General features: G+C 43.5%; 1 protein-coding gene across 1 annotated transcript in view; it reads left to right on the top strand.

Annotated features, from left to right (window-relative positions):
* Positions 1-479: 479 nt before the first annotated feature.
* The window catches only part of CACNG5 (calcium voltage-gated channel auxiliary subunit gamma 5), a 60,446-nt gene continuing 41,292 nt past the window's right edge, over positions 480-19,633 (top strand). The window contains exons 1-2 of the mRNA XM_081946464.1: positions 480-527; positions 11,988-12,086. The gene's annotated coding sequence lies outside the window, so the exon portion shown is untranslated. The remainder of the gene's footprint in view (positions 528-11,987; positions 12,087-19,633) is intronic.

Genomic DNA, 19,633 nt, shown 5'->3' with positions numbered 1-19,633 from the left:
AATGTATACAAAGATATCTTGATTGTCAATTTGTGAATTTTGATAAAATTCAAGTGAAGACTGGCTACTGTTGACCTCACCCCATTCCTAAGAGGTCTGTAAGGGGCGTGCATAAGCGCACCATCGTTCCTACCGTCCCTGTCCTAATGTCCTTTTTTATTCATATCCTTTTCATGAATTCAAAATCATGTTTATACTTTTATCTGTTATCTTATATATATATATATGTTTGACAAAATAAATAAATAAAATAAATAAAAATAAAATTTTATACGTGGCCCAAGAACATTTCTCTTCATTCAATGCAGCCCAGCGGGGTTAGGGTTGAGCTCAGTAGCTTCTGCTGCATAAACCCATTCAGATTTGTGTATCTGTGTAAAGTTGTCTGTGTATCCTGGGTCTCCTTGGATCAATGGGGTGTTCCTTTAGCACCCCCTGCTGGCTGGAAGATTTTGCAGCAGGATTGACTAGCGGGGAGGTGGAAGTTTATTTCCAAACCCAGGCCCAGCTTCTGTGAAGTTGCAGAAGTGAGCTTCCCTTAAGAATAGTCTACCTCTATCAACATAAAAGTTACTCTTGATTCCAGCGAGATCTAGTTGTCTAAAATTAGGCCATTTCTAAAAGGGATGAGACACCAACCTTTAATTAAGAATTCTGTTGCTTTTGTTATGAGAGTGAAATATATGGGAGTACAAACTTCCCGTCCCATGTCGGCCTTTGTTAAGTTTGTGACTCAGACACAAACAATTGCCTGATTGCAAACGAAATACAGGCCTGTCTCGATCAGGCATTAAAATAGAGGATGAGAGCAATTTCAGGAGTAAACTAACAGCTTTTATGGGACACTCAAAGACCCCATAGCTTGCTCTTTCCCATCCATCCGTGCCCTTGTCTCTCAGCCAGACCAAACGGCTGAATCCACTTCATCCTTCTGCCTCACCTTTTAATAAAGTGAACGAGGGTAATTATGACAGAGCTGCAAATTTCAGATGGACAGCACCAAGGGGCAGTAGGCTAGCTACCATCTAGTGAGGTGGATTTTTGCAGCCCAGGTAGAATAGCTAGTGCTACTCCATGCTAGGCAGTTGATGGAACTGAGAGCTGCTCCTCTTTTACTGGGAGCTGCCAAAGGCAATAGCAGCTGTTATTTCTGGAGGAGGAGGAGGAGGGAGGAGGAGGAGGAAGAGGAAGAGGAGGTGGTGGTGTTAAGATTGTAGAGATGTATGTGGTGCTTCAGCTATGCTCCACTTCCTTAAAAAGAAGCAAGTCCAGTGTTTTAACTCTTTTTTCAATTCTGGAACTGATGGGGTGTTCAGGATCTAAATTGCAACCTTCTCCAGGAAAGACCCAGTATATGGTAACTTTATGTTGGAAACAAGTACTGGTTGTTTCTTCTTCCTGTTCCCTCCTTTGGGGAGAAAGCATTGCAGCCCTGGTATATCTATGACCCCAGAAACAATGGGTTTTTCTGCAGTGGTGGGTTCCGGATTCCGTTCCAACCGGTACAGTTGGAACGGGCTGTGCGGTGTCCAAATGGACGCGCTCAGCGGAGTGTCATGCAGGTGCTGTAAGCGCTATGCGTGGAAGCGTCGAAGACTTAAAAGACCGCTAAAGAGATCGGGTGGGCAGGTGGGCCCTCCGGAGCATCGTACAAGAATGCTCCGGGCAGGCTCCAGTACGCCCGTACTGGGGCGTACCGCCTGCAACCCACCACTGGTTTTCTGTATTCATATTTTATATTTTTAAGCATGCTCTTTAAAATATACAGTGAAGAAAGCCACCTGAGTCCTGATTTCAATCCTATTTATGCTTATGATTTGATTCTCATCCAACTAGAGATGGGTTGCCAATTTTTCTACTACTGGTTACAAACATGTGCAACACTTCTGCACATGCGCATAAGTGTCCGGGCGGGTGGGCGGAGCCTCCTGCCGCTGCTACTACCGGTTCGCCCAATCCATGCCGAACCGGGAGCAACCCACCTCTGCATCCAACCCCTAATTGCTGAACTGCTTAAGGACTGCCGTTTCAATTTATAATTTAATAGATTTAACACAGTTTTTGTAGAAAAAAAACAGCAGGAATAATAATCACCGTGCCTGAAAAGGTGTTTTTTGCAGCTCAGAGACACACTTTTCGGAGCCCCTTCTTTAGAGTTAAATATGGCTTCTAGGTTCTCTGGGGAAAATATGAATGAAAAGGTCTCGTATTGCCATATTTTAGTAAATAAACCCAACGTAGTCTGGGTTCATAAAAGACACCAAATAATAATAATAATAATAATAATAATAATAATAATAATAATAATAATAATAATAATAATAATAATAATAATAATAATAATAATAATAATAGTGTTGTGAGCTTCATACAGGTAGTTTTTGACTTATCACTACAGTAGGGATGAGAACTTCCGTTGTTAAAACTAGGCAGTTGGTAAGAGAACCGTGGCCAATTTTACTAAAATTTTGCCACAATTGTTAGTGAATCACTGCAGAATCACACAATTGTTAAGTGAATCTGGCTTCCCCCTTGATTGTGCTAATTGGAAGCCAGCTAAGAAGGTTGCAAATGGATATAAATCTAATGAATAAATTGTCTCTCGTCATAGAAGTGGATAATTTTTCTATTCACACGAATAAAACCCAGCAATCTCAAACAAGGCTCAACATACTATATCACTGACATGTTTTTCTTCTTTGGTTCTCATTTTCTGACCCTGTATTATAGAACAGGGGACAAAACTAACACCAGCAAAGTATTGGATTGCACGATCCTTTTTTTTAGCTGGAAACTCTCCTCTGCTTTGGATGTTTGCTATTGTTGAAAGAAATGTCCTTCTGGGTTCGGCTCCAAGTGGGGAAAAAGACACTGGAGACACGGAGGCTGCTTAGAAAGATGGTTTTAATGGTGGACAGAACCACATGGCTTGAGCTCCTAAACAGAAAAGGTGATCACATGCTTCAATGTTGGTGGAGGAAAACAGAAGAAGGGCCGACTGAGATGCTGAGTCCCTGGTTTTATGCCCTCTCTGGCCTTTGATCTTGATCTTGTATTCTGATTGGTTGTCAGACTCCCATGGGGCCATGCCGGGGCAACTCTCTAGGCTGCAGGTTTGGTTGAGTTCTCAGATGCCATGTGGGGAGTTGGGTAAAGGGCCAATATTATCCTGCCTTAATCCCATCCCCCTGGAGCTGAAGGGGAGAACTCTTTATTGTGTAAAGTGGACTAGCTCAGGCTTTAATGGCCCATTGACAAAGTGGGTGGGGGCAGGAAGCTGCAGGGAGCTATTCTCTCTTTATAAAACATGTTTCTTCCTTTTCACATCCAGGGAAATATAATATCCTGCCTTTTCAATATTTCCTAGGATATTTCATTTTTCTGGGAGAGGGATGGGTTTTAACTTGCTACACTGGCAAACAGCTGATTTTCAGAAGCACAATTTCCCTGAGGTTTTTTTTGGCAAAATAAGGGGGGAAATGGCTGCCTTAATCTGCTGAGAGTTGAAGGCACCCTGTTGCTGCATTAAGACTGTTAAGTCCCCTCCCTTAACCATTTCCTAAAATGGACTGAGCATTTTGATGCCTTCTCTCCCTGGTAAATAATCCCATTACTGATGGGGAGTCCTTGAAGCCTCAGCAAATGGTTTTCGGAACACACTCCCTGACTATGAAACAGTTGTCTATCTTTGTTTTAAGGGTCAGGTCACACCAGGAGGAAAGGGTTCAAACTAGAATTTTCGTTTCCTTAAGGGGCTGCCCCAAAAGTCACAGTGGAGAAAGCTACAGTCTACAGTTTTTGAAATTTCTTTTATTTGAATTGGCCCTGGAGGGTTATTAAAGCCCTACTTTATTGCTTAAGACTGAGCTGAAGGTTTAAGCTTGACAGCTTTCTTTTAACGGAGGGGCAAATACTTCGCCATCCTCAGAGATGGCTTGAGGCAGCTGCAGAAGAGCAGTGAGGCGAGGACCTACACAACTACACAACTCATTAGGAGCCCTGTTTCCGCTTGCTTTAGTTCTCTCCTTCAGAGACGGATCATACCAGCCCTGTTGATGAAGAAGGACAACAACTGTGACCATCTCCTGTGCTCTACATCGAGTGTGGCACAGTTTGGCCTGTTTTCTGATGCAGCCCAAAATGAAGGAGGGCTTGGGAATTACTGCTGTTGAGCAGCGGAAATCAATATTTGGATCAGCTTCCAGGAGCTCTTTGGAACAAACAGGTTTGCATTCACATCCTGCAATACAAGAAAGAGGGAAGCATTCCTGGGCTGAAACATAGGAAACTAGACAAGCAAGGTAGCCCTTTCTAACCCCTCCCCCCCCAATTCAAAATGTATCTTTCCATCCAGCTCACAGGAAATCTCTGGGTTAGGGTTTCATCAACCTCTTTTCACAGAGTTGGAGAATGCACAGAGTAGCATCCATCTCCCTGTGCACTTTGACTTTTGTCCTCCACTTCCTACTGTAGGAAGTTAGCACCCACCCCTCTCCTAGAAGAATGAAATATCCTAGGAAATATTGAAAAGGCAGAATATTATATTTTCCTGGATACGAAATGGAGAAACATGTTTTTAGGCAGGAAACAGACTCACTCTTACTAGCCCCCACCCTCCTCAATGGGCAATTAGGGGCCCTGAGCTATTTTACTCTGCATAACAAAGATAGGATTAGCTTTCTACAGAAACTCATCACATGGCATCTGGGAACTCAACCAAACTTAGACTCAAAACACAGCCTAGGGCAGCGATGGCGAACCTTTTTTGGCTCGCGTGCCATAATGGGGGGAGCGCAGGGGGTCGTGTGCAGGCGTGCCACACCCATAATGCAATGTGTGACGCCCCAGTGCGCATGCGCGCACTACAGGCGTGACCCCCCATTTTTGCATGCTTTTTTCGCCCTCCCCAGGCTTCAGAGGCTTTATAGGAGCATGGGGAGGATGAAAACAGCCTCCCCCCCTCCGGAAGCCCTCTGGAGGTGTCAGGGACCTTCAGGAGGCTTCCCTGAAGCCTTCGGAGCACTCAAAACAATCCTCCGAGCAAACAGGAAGTCCGTCCCCAAACTTCCGGTTTGCCCGTAGGGCCGGTTTTTTGCGCTCCGGAGTCTTCAGAGAACCTCATGAATCCTCCGGAGGGCGTCCGGGGGGGGGGGAGGCTCTTTTCGCCCTCCCCAGACTCCTCTAAAGCCTCTGGAGCCTGGGGAGAGTGAAAAATGGCTTTAATGGCGGCACCTAGGAGTAGAGCCTTCTCTGTGATGGGCCCAACCCTCTGGAATGACCTCCCCCCCGATATCAGAACCACCACCGACTTTCTCTCCTTTCGACGAAAACTGAAGACTCACCTGTTCCGTTTAGCCGGCCTGGACCATTCATAACCTTATTATACCTCCTGGCAGATATATTTTAACTGGGTAATTTTAATTGGGTATTTTTTAGGATTGTTGATATACTGTTTTTATCTACTTTACTTTGTACAGTGTCGTAGTGACTCCTCTTCTATGTTTTTATGTTTGTATGTTTGTATTCCATTTTATCTGTTTTATTTGACTGTACACCGCCCCGAGTCCCTTTGGGGAGAGGGGGCGGTATAAAAATCGAAATAAAGGTAAAGGTAAAGGTTTAAAAAAGGGGGAAATCAGCTGGCCAGCACGCGCATGCGCACTGGCCAGCTAACAGAGCAGGACCTCACATGCCCTGACAAATGGCTCCGTGTGCCACCTGTGGCACACGTGCCATAGATTTGCCATCACTGGCCTAGAGAGTTGCCCTGCATGGCCCCATGGGAGTCTGACAACCAATCAGAATACATTTCTTACACAGGAACAGGAAACCGAGAGATGGGGCCGAACAGAGAGTATAAAGCCAGGAACTTTCAGCATCTCGCTCTCTCTTCTTCTTCACCCAACATCTGGAGGCATGTGATCACCTTTTCCCCCAGGACCTCAAGTCATGTGGTCAGTCCACCATTAAGCATCTTTCCAAGCAACCTCCATGTTTCCTGAGTCTTTTTTCTCCCCACTTGGAACTGAACCCAGAAGGACATTTCTTCCAACACTACCTTGTCCCAGCATATTGCACTGATGACACCTTTTCCCAGTGAATACTTCAACCTGCTTTCTCCTGGTTTCTTCCCCTCCTACGCATGTGTTACTTTATCGCAGGACTTGAGGTGGGGAGGAATTGTAACATTGTAAGACTGAAACATGCTCCTTTTTCTTGTTCATTTGCTAAGGAGTGCCTGGACAATTGCAGAGCCAGTCATGGGCCAGGAGACTTAGGGGATTATTGGGGAAGCATCAAAGCATGGGGGGGGGGGGGGGGGGGAGGAAATGTTAGGCAGGAAGGCTTGGCCTTCACTCCCAGACAAAAATTCCTCCATCCCAATTAACAAGTTCAAACTCTTAATAATCCCAGAATATTTAAAAAAAAAACAATCAATCCATTTTTAATATGGCCACAGACCAGCAAATAAATGCATTAAAACAACAATAGCAGCAGCAATAATACTATAAAAATAAAAGACATAATAATTGATTGCAATTGATGGTGGATTAGCAGTGGTCAGTTAAAGTTTGTCTAATTTTACATACAGCATAGCAGAATTTGGCCACATTCAGAGAAACTACTTCATACTAATCTGATAGCAGTACTGCAGTTGCTCATAAAAAAGATCAGTATTTTTTTTAAAAAAATACTCTAAAAAGTATTTTTAAAAAGATACATCCTGGACATAAACTGTTTCAATTCCTCCCCTCAAGATTCAGCTACACAGCATTGCATGCCAAAACAATTAGCCCCAGAGACAGGTTTTCTTCCTCATGCCTTCATTCTGCTGAACACTTAATTCCCACAGTTTTGTCTTCTACGTATACCACCATGTAGTATGGCTATATTACTTTTAATCTTCTCATCTGTTCCACTATCTTCTCAATTGGTATAATTATTATGATTATTATCTTTTGTTATTATGATTAGTATTACTTTGTTGTTTTGCATGTACACTGAGAGCTTATGCACCAGAGACAAATTCATTGTGTGTCCAATCACACTTGGCCAATAAAGAATTCCATTCCATTCCGTTCTCCCTTCTCTTCTCTTCTCTTCTCTTCTCTTCTCTTCTCTTCTCTTCTCTTCTCTTCTCTTCTCTTCCCTTCCCTTCCCTTCCACTCCACTCCACTCCACTCCACTCCACTCCACTCCATTCCATTTTATTCTATTCTATTATTTCCTGGATATTTTATTAGGTGAGGTGTTATAAATTGTGTCTGTGAGTCTTTATAGAAGATGCAGTTCAGTAGGATGTGAGCTATAGTCTCAATGGCCCTTTGTCCATTGAAACAATAGGTAAAAGCTTTAAAGGGAATCTGAAAGCACTGAAACTTGGGTGAGAAATAGAAGAAGACTCGGCAGTTAAGAAAGTGAATGGAAACCCCTAAGGAAACAATGAGATTCCAGAATGTGGTGCAACGTTATTGGGTGGGATTCCCTTGGGTGCATTGTGTCTCCCTTTGAGGCTGCTTCTAATTAGGCCAACCGTGAGATGCTTGGGCTCAGAGCTCAGGATGCTATGCCATGCTATGCCAAATGTTTACATAGTATTTCTTTGACCTATTTACACAATGTATTCCATTTCTACATTGGCTTGCGCAAAACAAATAAAGCAGCAAGAGACTCCAACAATTAAAACAGTAGTGGTTACTTTTTAAAAAAAATTGCATAAAACAATAGTTTAAAAATAGCCAGGGTGTTTTATCTTCAGCCGATGCAGATGTATTTTTGACTCACTGAGTTGAGCAGTTTTGCAGTGGTTTTGCAGCACTGAGTCTCAATAATATATGCACCACTATCTGTTGGACACTGGCCAGCGTGGGGGGCTTAATTTTTTTTTTCTTTCTGTACTCTACATCCAAGAGGAATACTGAAATCACATTTTGTTAGCACGCCCCAAATGCCTGTGTTGTTCTGGATCCTGCAGATCATTTCTAACAATAAATTTCACACTGGAGTGCCACAACAGGATTGCCCCAGTTCAGAAATTCAAACCTCGTACATTCCTGATTATGCACAGATCTCTACTGGGAAATTTCACACTTAGTGCCCAATGTCACACACATCCCAAGCATAGATGATTGAGCCATCAAAAAGGAGGTAGTCCTGACCAGCATGTACTCTCTTTTCACCCTAATATGATGAGGAGTTCCTGAGAAGGACAACCTGGAATTGATTCCTAGGACTTGTAATACATGACATTTGTATCACAATTCTGAACTGTCATTGAATTGCTAAATTATCTATGTTTCTCTTGGTTTGCACTTATGTGATGGATTCCATTTTGTGACATATAGTACAAACGGTGAGTTTCTCTAATTTGCTGTTTTGTGCTTTCCTAAGTCAGAGGTCTCCAAACATGGCAACTTTAGACGTGTGGACTTAAATTCCCCAAATTCCCCAACTTTAAGATATGTGGACTTCAACTCCCAGAATTCCCAGCTGTTTGAGGAATTCTGGGAGTTGAAGTCCATATGTCTTAAAATTGCTAAGTTTGGAGATCCGTATCCTAAGTGAAAGAGAGCTTACTTAATCACAGCTGATTTTCAGATTCTCCTTAAGTAGGGACAGCAGGAATCAGTAGCCTTTTTCCAGTACTGCTGTTCTATTTACTTTGAAACTTGATTGGTTACAAATTGAATTCTCTATCTATCTATCTATCTATCTATCTATCTATCTATCTATCTATCTATCTATCTATCTATCTCTATCTATCTATCTATCTATCTATCTATCTATCATCATCATCATCATCATCATCATCATCATCATCATCATCATCTATCTATAAACGTGAAAGCACTCACGCAGGAACCACAAGATATCCCGAACCGTAAAGCCTACAAACTTGAAATTTGGCATGTATGTTCTTCTTGGCTTCTAGGTACTCAGTAACAAAGGATTTTTTGAAATGACCATCAGAGCATTAGTATTTCGTATATTATTATTAACATGCTCTGATGCTAAGGAGTTCAAGATTCTTCTCACCTGAGGGAGAGAAGTGGATAAGAGAGGAGAGGTTTCTGTGTGGCAAGCCTGAGGGAGAGAAGGGGATAGGACAGCGATGGCGAAACTTTTTTGGCTAGCGTGCCATAAGTGGGGGGAGCGCAGGGGGGTCGTGTGCGGGCGTGCTTCACCCATAATGCAATGTGCGACCTCCCCCAGTGCGCATGCGTGCACTACAGGCGCGACCCCCCCCATTTTTACATGCTTTTTTCGCCCTCCCCAGGCTCCAGAGGCTTTATAGGAGCCTGGGGAGGGCGAAAACAGCCTCCCCCGCCCCTCTGGATGCCCTCCAGAGGTGTCAGGGAAGCCTCCGGATGGTTCCTGAAGCCTTCGGAGCGCTCACTTCCGGTTTGCTCGGAGGGTCGTTTTAAGCATTCCGAAGGCTTCAGGGAAGCCTCCAGACGGTCCCTGAAGCCTTCGGAGCGCTCAAAACGATCCTCCGAGCAAACCGGAAGTCACTTTTGTCATTTTGAGTGTGTCGAAGGCGTCAGGGAAGCTCATGAATCCTCCGGAGGGCCTCCGGGGGGGCAGGGGAGGCTCTTTTATAGCCCCAAAGGGGCTATAAAGCCCCTGGAGCCTGGGGAGGGTGAAAAATGGCTTCAAAAAAAGGGTAAACTTAGCTGGCCAGCGCGCGCATGCGCGCTGGCCAGCTGACAGGCCAGCGCCTTGCGTGCCCTGACAAATGGCTCCACGTGCCACCTGTGGCACGCGTGCCATAGGTTCACCATCACTCGGATAGGAGATGAAAAGGGGCTTCTGTGGGGCAAGCCTGAGGGAGAAAAGGGAATACGATAGGGGAGGATTCTTTGGGGCAAGCCTGAGGGAAAGAAGGGGATAGGACCGGGGAGGATTCTGTGGGGCAAGCCTGAGGGAGAAAAGCGGATAGGACAAGGGAGGATTCTGTGGGGCAAGCCTGAGGAAGAGGTGATAAGATAGGAGAGCTTTCTGTGGGGCAAGCCTGGGGGAGAGAAGGGGATAGGATAAAGGAGGTTTATGTGGGGCAAGCCTGAGGGAGAGAAGGGGATAGGATAAAGGAGGTTTATGTGGGGCAAGCCTGAGGGAGAGAAGGGGATAGGATAGGGGAGGTTTATGTGGGGCAAGCCTGAGGGAGAGAAGGGGATAGGATAGGGGAGGCTTCTGTGGGGCAAGCCTAAGGGAGAGAAGGGGAGAGGACAGGTTGATGGTACCTAATCATTAATTTTCAAGCTGTAAGTGTTGATTTATCAAGCCCGATCACGTAGTTTCATAGCGGAGCATGGGTATTCAGCTAGTTCCATATATAATGTGTAGCAGGTTTTCCTCTCTATCATGTCCTAGAAAAGTATGTGTAATACATGCTTTTTATATCAGAATACTGAACTGTCATTGGATAAGCTAAATGATTCCTACAATTCTTTCCCCTAGCCCTGAAATTTTACAAAGTAGTGGAAGAGGCAGGTGAAATATACATTATATCTGCTATATCCTCCTTCATGTTCTGTCATTGGAGAAGTTCAGTTTGTGTACAGTATATGGGAGAAACCTTAAGGGAAAAATTTTAAGAAACACAAAATAACTCAGTGTTCAATAAGAAAAGTATGCCAGTGTTTTCTTATGCAAAGTAGGACCACTTCCATCCTCTCCCTTCACCTTTCTTCCTCTTCTGATATCCTCCAGGGAACATGGATCTAATTCCAATGATTGCCTTGGATAGATTATGGGGAGCTGGGGAGCAACACACATCTGGAATAAAGCTACCCTGTTCTTCTGACCCAGCTCCCAAACATGGCAAACTCTCTTAGTTAAATCAATGATTCCTTTATTAGGAGCAAAAAGTATCCCTCCCTCCTCCCCCCCCCTCATAGCAGGCTTACAAGCAGGGAGATGAATAGTTGTTTGCCATACCTATTCATATCCACCCCCTGCCTTTTATCCTCAGAGCTAGGGTGGGGCTTCGCTAGCAGAAGTGGCTCTTCTGTCCCAAGGATTGGCCCATAGATTTCCACTGCTCTCCTTTCCTCTGCCTGCTGCACATTCTCATGTCAGGCACTGGACCCAGCTGTTCCTCCTTTTCCTCATCAGCTACCTCCAGACCTGGAGGCTGTTGACTCTCCATCTGAGGGCTGATGGATGGCCCAGGCTCGGCCTCTGTCTTTATTTCTGACAACTTCATTCCCTCTTCCCCCTCAGAGTTCTCAGGTTGCTTTGATGCTGGCCCTGACTCCCACACTGCTTCCTCATCTGGTTCGGCTGCTGGAGAGGCCGGTGGCTGACATGCCACACCTGTACGGTGACATTTGTGTAGGCTAGATCCTCCTCTCTGCAGAATATGCAGAGTTTAGTCCCACCAGTTTTACCCAACAGACAACAGCATTGGCTTTGTCCCTAGTAGTCTTCAAGGCTATTGAATAAAAATATGGTGCTCGTGTAAGTTATGTTTTTAATTTCTTTAGGCAGATCCCTAGATAGCTGGTGGGTTTTGACAAGCACATCATGCATAATGGAGCAAAGACATTTTAATCCCTTGTTTAATTCAAAAGACCCAGCATAACTGTTGGATCCAACTATGATCACATTTTGCATAGTTGTGATGGAATTGCCTTGCTTTGTTTTTGCTCTGGGGAATTTCTGCTCTGTTGACTGAAAGTTATTGAATTGTAGTTATCTCCTGCACAGTCTCTCCATTACTAATTCATAAATAAAGACTCTTGCCTACATCCTGCCTGCTGTTTCTAAGGCTGCTGAATTCTTCACCTCTGTAGAACACCTTCTGAAGTTAAAAAAAAAGTTGGAGGAAGCATTTCATTGTTAGAATAATTGCAAAAGAGTCCACTCAGAATGCACATTCGTGGAAAGATCATATTTCTTGAAGCCAAATTTAGGTGACAAGTGAACAGCCGTCCTACGCAATTCAACACAGCAAGTACTAATTCTTCCCTTTCTCTTTTTACTAGTGGTTTAGATTTCAGCTGATGAATTTCATGTTGGTAATGATTAAAGATCAAACCTCCATAGGAGAAGAAAGGCAGCAATTACAGATAGCACGCTAAAGTGTAAGTGCCTTAAAACATTAAGTCAAAGAAACCTCATTGCTTAAATAAATGAGCTGGTTGAAAAGAAAAAAAAGTGACAACCATGGACCTGAGCTACTCTTCTGCAACTAGGTGGTTTAGATCAGGGGTCTCCAGCTTTGCTGATTGGGGAATTCTGGGAGTTGAAGTCAACCAGGCTTAAAGTTGCCATGGTTGGAGACCCCTGCTTTAGATGACCCATTCTGATGACCTATTCTATAAATCTAACCTTGGCCTGTGCCTATTGGCATATATATGAATGAGGTCAGATTAGGAGAGACTGATAAAAAGTACTAGCCCATCAGAGAGAGAGAGAGAGAAAGAGAGAGGGAGGGAGGGAGAGAGAGAGAGAGAGAGCGATGCAGGAAAATGTTAAAAATGAGTAGACATTTAGAGGCTGCGCAGGTAAAACTAATACATTTACCCAACTTGCTAAGGCTGCTTAGTTTGACCTTGTTTAATTTCTGCTTAGCCTACCATGCAAATTCAACTCATTGGGTTAACATGTTCAGTGTATTATGCAACCATCCAAAATGTTAATTCTCATTTGAAGTCCTTTTGCTCAGTGTATTTGGAGGATCTTCCAGATCAAAGAAACATCCAGCTTTATCTCTCAGTTTTTCTGCCTTGAAACCACGGAACCTACATTGACACATTAAAGTGAACAGCTTCAGAAGAGTGTCCACTCTAGATGATAAGTTCCATGCCTTGGAGCAGAGGTGAGAGCAGAGATCTTTTCAGAGAGAGGGTGGGAGGGAGGGAGGGAGGGAGAGGGAGAGAGAACACAAATATATCAATTGTGGCATGAGAATAAACCCCAAGCCAAATAGAGCAAGTAGAATTATGATCTCAACCATCCTATGAAATAAAATAACATGGAGACTTATTTTTATCAGTTAAAATCAGACTCGCACATACTGTATGTGCTAGTGGTTCCAAACTCTAGGGGGCGATGCTCATCTCCGTTTCAAAGTCAAAGAGGATGTATCCGTGGTCATATGGCCGGCATGACTAAACGCTGAAGGCGCACCTTCCCACCAAAGATGCTTCTTGTTTTTCTACTTGCATTTTTACGTGCTAGGTTGGCAGAAGCTGGGACAAGTAATGGGAACTCACTCCGTTACACGGCACTGGGGATTCAAACCTCCAAACTGCCGACCTTTCTGATCGACAAGCTTAGCGTCTTAGCCACTGAGCCACCGCGTCCCTCTTTCTATCAGTTAGCAAATGATAAATCCCTTTCCGCACTGATGAGGAAGTCGTTTCCTAAAAAGTAAGTCTGGATTTTATTTTTGCTAATAATAGCAAATATGTTTGCTATTCCTTCTCTTACTGGATACATCTTATTTATGACAAGTGGCAATCACTGGCATTGACCTTATTATTTCGGATCTCCTCCTCATGTTCTCCTAGTTATGGCATGAACCATTTTTACGTGCCAGGTTATCATGACGTTGAGTTTTACACTCCCCACCCCACCCCGCAGCCAAGGCAGCTTAAAACTGTTTCAGTTTCCAAGGGAGGGGTCCTTCTTCTCCCAATGTGGGCATGATTTAGAACAGGGGTCTCCAACCTTGGCAACTTTAAGAGTTGTGGAACTTTGCTGGCTGTGGAATTCTGGGAGTTTAAGTCCCCAAGTCTTAAAGTTGCCAAGGTTGAAGACCCCTGATCTAGAATGCTTCATTGATGATCTATAGTGGTGTAGTCACTGAATGAAATCAACCTGGCACATCATGGCTTCCTCATGGCCGGTTGCAGCACGCAAGCGTCTTACCACCTCCACAATGCTCCACGATGCTCCAGCTGCTCCACGGAGCATCCTGCAGGCGCTGTACGCGCCATGCACCTGTACAGAAGCACAGAAGCCTTTAAACACCGGTAAGGAGCTCGGGCGGACTATTGGGTCCTCCGGAGCACCGTACTGGAACAGTATCCGCTGCTCTGGGCTGGCTCTGGTACGCCTATACCGGGGCATACCGCCGGCAACCCACTACTGGGGGGAACCCTGGTAATTTGGTGCCGCTGTCTTCTTCTGGCCTGTTTGTTTTATTCCTGGGTCCAAGAGGCTACACTGTTGCTAACCTTGACTTCAGATTGAGGTTTGTCAATGCCAGCCTCATCTGAACTGAAATAGGAGCCATCCATGAGATTATGGTAGATGAGTGGCAAAGCTGGCATGCATTATTGAGACTCAGCTGAAGGAGAGTGGGACCATAGCCTTTCAAAAATCTATTTATCTGGATTTCTGGTCCTGCCCCAATCAGAGAAAGAGAGAAGGGATGGCAATGATCTCAGAATAACAGTATAACAGAATTGGACCTTGGAAGTCTTCTACTCTAACATCAAGCAGAAGACCTTATATACCCAAGCAGATAAATAGTTGTCCCATCTCTTCTGAAAAATCTGCAGTGGTGGAGCACCCACAACTTCTGGGAACAACTTATGAACACTGATTAATTGTTCTGTCATGAAGTTTCTCCTTAATTCTAGGTTGCTTCTCTCCTTGATTAGTTTCTACCCATTGCTTCTTGTTTATCCGACCTATTTGGATAATAGGTTGACCTCTTCTTCTTTGTGGCAGCCCCTTAGATATTGGAACAGTGCTATCGTGCCATCTTCGTTAGACTAGACATACCCAACTCCTGCAAGCGTTCTTCATATGTTTTAGCCTCCAGTACCCTAATCACTAAAGTATACTGTATATTCCATAGGCTTGCTTGAAGCCTGGAGATTTGATAGTTTAAACATTGCAACATTGCCAAGCACCTCCAGTGTTACTGAAATTAGAAAAAAATAACTCAAAAATAATTAATAAGCACACCATCCCCCCACATATGAACAATGAAAAACACGACTTGAGGATCAAGTGTGTGAAGTCAGTATTCATAGGGGATTATTAAGATGAGCAGAGGTGGGAAATTGAATGTATAAAATCAGTTTTAGACTAAAAGATTACTGACCTCTCCCTCTTTTCAGTCTCTCCCGTCCACATAAATTGCCTCCACCCTCTGAATCAACCCAATTTGTCAGATGTTTCATTTTTATATACCTGCAGGGATCAAAATGATTTGATTTTGATATGGATTTTCATTTTTGCCTAAGTCTTAGGCCATTTTTTTCCTGAAGGTTTTTTTGCTTCCATGACAGATTTTAGAATGGTTTGTGCCAGTCTTCAAAATCAAGTTTACAGCTTATCTGTTTCTTCTTCTACTTTCATCTCCTCCATTGTCTTGTTGCAGGAAATCATCCTTAAGCAGGCAGTTTATTTCAGTCCCAGCACTCTGAATCTTAAAATTGATTTTATTTGTCATCTTGTGTTTAACAAGGAAGCAAGTTTCAGTCGATTGGTCCTGTATGAGAATACTCCTTCTCACTCTTATGTCCGTGCAGAAGTTAATCTTTGACATTTAATTATTCTTTGGGATTTGCAATGCTTCATGTAAGCTGACTGACATCAAACTACACAATCTGATTCTTCAGATAACCAATGAAAAAAACAAGAGAGATTTTTATATCTTTTTTTAATCTGCTTGGTTTGCAATAAAGGAGAATTTCTAGCTGCTGTGTAGCACGTCCTGCGAGCCTCATTTTTCTTAAGACACCATATTACAGTATATTTATTTGATTCTTATCAAATCTGTATGCCTACATCTGTATCTTCTAGGGCCATGGCAGCTTACAACAGCACACTTAAATACAGTACCAAGTGACACAATAAATCAAAGGAATACAATGCAGACCAGGTATAAATACATTATGTAAGGACATAAGAGAAAAGGTAGCAAATAGTCATTCCCTGATGCCCCTTTAAGAGAGTTTAATCTTTTCACATTTCTGGAAGACTATCATAGAGAGGGTGGTCCAAATTCTAAGGAGTGGTTATTCTTGAATGTAGGCGTCACAGTGGTGGAGCACAGCATTCTACTGTTCTGACTTAGGCCTCCCATGATCATGAACCAGACTCCTCGTCCCGATAAAACCTCTTTTATTTAGGTTAAAGGGAATTCCTCTCCAGCAAAGTCCTGGCCAACAGTCTTTCATGATATTTCACAACTACAGACCTTTATCAGGCTTGGAGAGTTGCTGGGCCAATATCTTCCAAATGCTGTAAACGCTGTAGCAGCAATTACTTGGCAAGAAGTCAGGAACAGATCTTCACCCTAATGGATCGAACTAATTGTTTCCTGCAAACTCCACACCCCTTTCGCTCCTCTTTATTCTCTATGGGAGGGGCCATTCACCATCCACCTGTGCCTTTACTCCCGAGTCGGCCCTTGTTCCTTAGCTGTTCCTTTCTCCTGGCAGCTCTGCACATGCGCACACTGGGAACAGGCTCCATCTGTTCTGCCCACTGATGTCCAACTTCGAAGGCAGCTGATAACTGTCAGACGGCCCTGGCCCCATCTCTGCCTCCGATGCAGAGCACTCGTCAGTGCCTTCCCCAGACTCCAGGACTGGCCCATGTTCCTCCTCATTGTCCAAATTTGCTGCCAGATCCGCTGGTCGCTGGTGGGCCACAACATCTACTTTTCTGCTCATCTCATAAAAATAAGGCAACTTCTCTAAGAGTCATTTTTTATAGTTGTTGAAAAATATGGTAAGGGGAGTTTCATCTGGATTCTTGGGAGTAAGCTGTTCCACAGGAAGGGGGGCATAACCAAGAAGGCTGGAACCCAAGATGACTCTAAATATGACATTTCCTTGGTGATAAGACTTCAGCAAGCCCCCTCTCCCTATCACTAGGTAGTAGCTAGTTAGTATCTACTAGTAACTACTAGGTAATTAGTAACTTTGGCCAAAATGCTGGTGATACCTAGTGGTACCCATCAAAATGTTTGATTGGAGGAGGAGACACCTGGTGGTTTATGAGTTGAAACCACGAAGAAAGAGGTTGCTTGCTGATGATATTTTCAAGCCATTGCAGAGAATTCCAGGCAGGGCCAAGGGAAGGGCATGATTCCCACTGCATCTCTAAACACGTTGTACTGAAAGGGTCCAGAGATAAGGAATAGGATGGCCACATGTTCTATTTTTAGAGGAGAGTCCTCAATGGAAAGGGCTGCCAAAAGACAGGCAACCATTTCAAGAAATCCAGTCCATATCAAATTAAGATTAATGAATCATGAAAGGGGAGAGTGGAAGTCTTGAAGATGCTCATCAACAGGTAGTAGAGAGAGAGATCCCAGCAGTGGTAGGATTCAAAAAAAATTATTACCAGTTCTGTGGGTGTGGCTTGGTGGGCGTGGCAAGGAGAAGGATACTATAAAATTTCCCTTCCCTTCCCACTCCAGGGGAAGGATACTGCAAAACCCCCATTTACTCCTGATCAGCTGGGACGTGGGAGGCAGAGGATAGATTGGGGTGGGGCCAGTCACAGGTAGTATTTACTAGTTCTCCAAACTACTCAAAATTTCCATTACCGGTTCTCCAAAGCTCGTCAGAACCTGCTGAACTCCACTTCTGAATCCCAGCATCAAGATGTAGCAATAGCCTTTAGACTTACTGTTAGATTGGGTAATGGATAGGCACACACAGGCTTAACGGTAACAACAGCTTTTTATTAAGTACAACAGGTGAGAACAATCCAGCGAAGGTTGAATCTGACAGCAGCCCTTTTATAGGGAGCTGTCAGACACTTTGACCAATAGTATTAAACCTCTGTTCCCGAACAGAGGACCTTGGTGGAAACCACTGTAATTAGAACAAGTATCTAACACTTACATACTGTTTTGCAGTGCTTTACAGCGCACTCTAAGCGGTTTAGAGTCATTATATTGTCCCCAACAATTTCAGCCCACATTTTACTGACCTAGAAAGGATGGAAGGCTGAATCAACCTTGAATCGGTGGGAATTGAACTCTGGCAGTTGGCAGAATTAGCCTGCAATACTGCATGCTAACCACTGTGCCACCATGGCTGTACCCTAGAAAGTGGCTTAAGAGCCACTTTCTCCTGATTCTCTTTCCATTGTAAGATGGAAGCAGGCTATGGCAAGTTATAGGCAATTTCACCATGGGACTGCCAGCGACTTCTCTGCCTGAATTTTCCCATCAATTAATTGCTCTCTTCTACACAAAATAGCTGAATTAATAGATGACCCATTCTGGAAAAAGTCCTATAAGGTGCAGGATCTTGCTCTATGTATTGTGAGTGTTTGTGCTATCACCAGGCCATGAACATTACAGGTTGTCCTTGACTTATAACCATTCATTTAGTGACCATTCAAAGTTATAATGGCACTGAAAAAAGTAGCTTATGAGAGTTTTTCACACTTACAACTGTTGCAACATTCCCACGGTCATATGATCAAAAGTAGAATTCTTGGCAACTGGCATGTACTTATCATGGTTGCAGAGTCCTGGGATCTTGTGATCACTTTTTGCAACCTTCTAACAAGCAAACTCAACGGTGAAGCCAGATTCACTTAACAACCTTGTTACTAACTTAGCAACTGCAGTGATTCACTTAAAAACTGTGCAGTACAGGTTGTAAAATGGGGCAAAACTCGCTGTCTTGCCTAGCAACAAAAATGTTGAGCTCAATTGTGATCATAAATTGAGGACTACCTGTATATGCATAGTAAGCTTAACATTGCAAAAATGCAATCAGATTTTAAAATCCTCCTTCTCTCTTTGAAGTCCTCAGGTCCAAAGGAACTGCTTGCAGTTTGGAGGTCTACAGCCACATCTATTGGAAAAGGTTTTACTTATTAAATAAGTCAGTTTTTTAACAAAGTGTTTCCTTACTTTGCCAAATCTACCTGCATGCCTATCTAGAGATGGAAGGTTCTTTGCAGCTAAGCAAATTTTCATCCTGTGGGACGCTGTACAAAAAGAATATTTCTAAAAGAAAATAGTAGGTCAGGTGCCGAACTAATTTTATTTTTTGGGTGAATTATAACCCTGAGATGCCACTTTGGGGGCAACTTGTTTTGCAGGAAATCTAACATGAACAATTAGCTTAATAAGACCCAATGTCATTAATAGGCTAGAATAGAGAATATGAAGATTAATTAGCAGCGTTTCAAGCATTTTTGAAGGTGGAGAAATCTTTTGAGAGAAAGCAAACTGTATTAGAGCATTTTTGTAAGACACTGCTAATTAGCTAACTTGATGGAGTATAAAATTGTGAGAAAAGAAATAATAAATAATAACAAATGAGGTCAGAGGGATTAGATGGGTTTTGCAAAGGACTTTTTCTGTCCAGGTTCAGAACTAAAATTGGATTTGGTTGTTTTAGGTAAGAGAAGACCCAAACATAATTTGGGGAGAAGAATGAATCTATTTTTTTTTCCCAGTGCAGAACTTTCCCAAAAGCCCCCTGTGAAATCAGGCCAAGATGAGGCTCCCTCTTCTTTGACTTCAGCCTTGTTACTCTCCCTCTCCCTCCCTCTTCTGGGGAATCCCAGACTGCTGGCCAGCAGCTCTCAAGAACTGAAGGAAACTAAGGTGACCAGCAGCTCTTTTCTCAGCACACCTTGAGTCCAGGTGGGCCACCTTTGCCCCTTGCTTGGATCCTTCCTTCCTTCC

Source organism: Natrix helvetica (assembly GCF_964273705.1).
Source record: "Natrix helvetica genome assembly, chromosome: 1".
NCBI classification, from domain to species: domain Eukaryota; kingdom Metazoa; phylum Chordata; class Lepidosauria; order Squamata; family Natricidae; genus Natrix; species Natrix helvetica.
Note: the sequence above shows the minus strand (reverse complement) of the source record. Positions and strands in the feature narration are given on the sequence as shown.